Source organism: Chaetura pelagica, unplaced genomic scaffold (assembly GCF_000747805.2).
Source record: "Chaetura pelagica isolate M959 unplaced genomic scaffold, ChaPel_1.0 scaffold17, whole genome shotgun sequence".
Lineage (NCBI taxonomy): Eukaryota > Metazoa > Chordata > Aves > Apodiformes > Apodidae > Chaetura > Chaetura pelagica.
In genome coordinates this window covers 1469224-1473221 of record NW_009970726.1, presented here as the reverse complement: position 1 = coordinate 1473221, position 3998 = coordinate 1469224, and positions in this window count along the sequence as shown.

Sequence of the window (3998 nt, the reverse complement as noted above, 5' to 3'; positions counted from 1 at the left end):
GGGGAGCGGAGCAGGGACTCCCCCGCCGCGGGGACATAAACGCCGTTTCACCGAGACGCCTCCCGAGTGCACGTGCCTGCATATTATAAAATACAAATCGCGATGAAATGTAAATTCCACTCTATTAACTTATATTGGGTTGTTTTCTTTCCTGAAATCTCTCCCCCTCTGATTTCGCTATTAGGAGAAATCCCCCTGGTTTTAAAGCACTTGTTTCCCGGATTTCTGTACAGCCCACATCTGTCGGCTTCCCCTCCGCCGCTCGCCCCTTCCGCAGGCAGCGGACGGCGAGGGTCCCCCGGCGGGGGGACCGAGCGATGGAGCGGCCGCCGCAGCTCCGGCCCTGCCCCTCCGAGCGCAGCGATTTTCCAAACTGCCTTTCAGGATCGGGATTGAATTGCTAACGTGTCAGATGCACGGCTCCCTCTTCCCCGGGGCTTGAGTTCGCAGTGCTTTTCCAGGCTGATTAGTAGTGTCAGAGCAGCTAGATAGGGCTGTATAGTCCATTTCCCTCAAAACAGGATGTTTCCATCAACCTGCATTTGGTTTTCCCCAAAGAGCCCCGGAGAGTTTAGCTGGCAAACACGTCCCGGCTAAAACTCTCCTTCCAGCTGCCACTCGGGTCACTTCACATCTTTGGATGATATTTCATCCTGTCTCTACCTTCCTGGGCAAAATAAATAAGCTAACAAACAAACAGAGCCTTGGAAAGGAAAAAAAAACCGTGCCGATGTCGAGGCGCGGGGGCTGCGTCACCGACAGTGCCCGGCGGAGCGGCCGGGCCGCCCGGGGCACGGCTCGGCCCGGGGGTCTCCCTCCCGGGCCCCGGGTGTAGCTCGGTTTTGCTCGCCGTGCAAAAGCCCGTGTTCTCCCGCCGGGGCAGCGCCTGCCGTCCCAGGAGCAGCGCGTTTGCTGGGATCTCTAGGGTCTTTGTGCGTTTGTGAGGATGCGTGTGAACGGGGCTGCGAGTGTTAAAACTGCCACATAACCTGTGCGAACATATGTTTTGTATTTACCCGCGATGCTTTTGTATTCCCGGGATTCAGTGGTAGGTTGCTGGAGACAATAGCAAACCCAGCAATATTATCTGTTAAACTACATGGAAGGAAAAAAAGGGCGGGAGGTGGGAGGGTGTGGGGGGGTAAGGTGGGGAGGATTGCTCGCTTTTGGAAATGGTAATTTCCATTTTCGTGGACATGGCCGTTTGCCTAAGAGCAAAGAGCGATAACGTGCTATTCCTTGTACAGTTTTCCAGATCATTTGAATCTTTACTGTGTCTGCTGCGGATGTTTGAAGTAGCACATTATAACCAGAAGAAGGATTTTCAGGTTGTTTCCCGCTATGATGTAATCGTCCCCGTCAAAATCTGGCTAAGTTCGCCGGAGGGAAAAAGATGTTCATGCTAAATGATGTGGGAGAAGAAAAGAGAGAATGGCGTTTAATACGTGCTATAAAATAATGTCAGATCTCCCCGACTGTGATCTCGCAGTCTCTCTTACATTTTAGGGGAAGTTTATAAATGGTTACCTGGGGTTTACAAATTCTGCTAGTAAAATCTCATTAATTCCATTATGATTTCTGTATCCTTGTCCCGTAAAGGGGCCTGTAAAGTGTTTTAATGCTACACAAGCCCTGCCATTCATCAAGTCGGCGAACATTTGTATTTCCCTATCTAACTGCGCGGAGGCCAATAAATAGAAAAGCTCTCCAGATAATCGCTGATATCTCTTGTCCTCTATGCAGAGCACTTGGTGGTATTTGTTCCGTCCCGGAAAAAAAGCGAGGTTCTTGAAGAGGTGAACTTTTAAAAACACACCTGAAAGTTGGGACTCTTTTTACGTGTTTGCATTGCTTGTGAGGCAAAAAGGAGGATACCCGGCAGCAATTCCTCATCAGCGGACTTAAAAGAGGCGCCTGCCTTTCCCGAGGCCTTTCCCTTTCTCCCTCCTTCCCTTCCTCTCTCTCTGCAAACACTAGCGCACAGATGCTGCGAGGGTTCCCGTGAAAACTCCAGCGCCGAGCCCGGCTCCTCCGCCGGCGCCTGCGGTGCTGCATTTGTTCCTCCCGTTTTCCACAGGAGACGGATGACATCGAGTTTAGGAAAAAGCTCCGGAGGGCAACCGAGAGTTCAGCGGCTCCCAGCACCAGCTCCAGCACGAATTGCAAGATCGTTTTTGCTGCCACTTCGTGCGAGCTGCTCTGGCTTCCCAAAACCTGCAAACCCAAGCTGCCTTCCAGACTAAATTTACTGCTTGTATTTGGTTTAGCAACGTCGATGGCTTCTGATCATTTAGATAGACGAACTACATAAACATCTGATAGTTTGTATTAGAATCAAGCACAGTGACAATTGTACAGAGCTGGTTTTAATTTTATTCCAAAGTGTTTACACATCGACATATGGTAAATTTGTCTTCACTGAGAAAGTTAAGAATCAATAGCGTTAATAGCTTTGCATAGACATGATATCCATTAGCATTTCTGCATCTCTACCAGCCCAAAGTTCCTGAAGATAAATGCTCGGGTGCTGAAAGAAAAAGGGTTTTCAATTGAAGATTTGCTGGCTGTGCCCGCAAAGGTGCTTAGAGGTTGCTCGTAGGCACCGCTGAATTCATCAGGACTCATGCAAAGGATTCAAGGTTACACAACAAAAGAATTTCTCCAGCATGGAACTTGCAGATAAGAAACAATGTGCTGCACATAATACTTTTGAGATTTGAATTAAAACTGCCAGGGATATTGGCAGTGGAGATGAGCACTGTAATGCACTGTTCTGCAAAAGGAGTTCATCACTGGTAGCAGAATTTGAATTATGCTTTACTAGATTTCCTGCTGACCAGTGTAACGAAGTAGCAGTGCCCTTGCTCCGCTTTTATCTTTATTTTACAATGCTTTTGCTCACCAGTACCTGCAAAGCTCACGCCTGAAAAAACAACCGGCTTCTTCCCGGCGAGGAGGACTGGTCTATGATAAAACGGCTGGAGCCTGGTTCTCCCTGACTTCGGCTGGGAAAAAAAGAGTTTTCCTGGAGCCTCTCTCGCTCTCAGAGAAGTGGGAAAAGCAAAGCTACAGAGCCTAGTTCACCAGGGTTCTCCCTGGTTTTCCCAAGGGATGTCCAGCAACTTTCAGTCATAGCAAGACCGGGTGCCAAAAACTCGGTTGTTCTGGGACTTGTTCTAGAATCGAAGATGTGGTTCCAAAGAGATCTCGAAACTATATGTATATTTAAAAAACCCTCATACGCGAGAGTCATCGGCAAACGCTGCCAATGCAGCATTTTCTTAAAGATCGAAGGACTCTTCTTTGTAATTTTTCAGGTGTTACTTTAGGAAGATCCTGAAATCACGTAGAAATTCTAAGGCTAACCCAATCTACAGATGTCTATACACGTCTCTAACTCAAACAGGTAAAATATTTTGTAAACATGCATTTACCAGGAGAGAGGAAGGAAGGAAGGAAGGAAGGAAGGAAGGAAGGAAGGAAGGAAGGAAGGAAGGAAGGAAGGAAGGAAGGAAGGAAGGAAGGAAGGAAGGAAGGAAGGAAGGAAGGAAGGAAGGAAGGAAGGAAGGAAGGAAGGAAGGAAGGAAGGAAGGAAGGAAGGAAGGAAGGAAGGAAGGAAGGAAGGAAGGAAGGAAGGAAGGAAGGAAGGAAGGAAGGAAGGAAGGAAGGAAGGAAGGAAGGAAGGAAGAAAGAAAGAAAGAAAGAAAGAAAGGAAGAAAGGAAGAAAGGAAGAAAGAAAGAAAGAAAGAAAGAAAGAAAGAAAGAAAGAAAGAAAGAAAGAAAGAAAGAAAGAAAGAAAGAAAGAAAGAAAGAAAGAAAGAAAGAAAGAAAGAAAGAAAGAAAGAAAGAAAGAAAGAAAGAAAGAAAGAAAGAAAGAAAGAAAGAAAGAAAGAAAGAAAGAAAGAAAGAAAGAAAGAAAGAAAGAAAGAAAGAAAGAAAGAAAGAAAGAAAGAAAGAAAGAAAGAAAGAAAGAAAGAAAGAAAGAAAGAAAGAAAGAA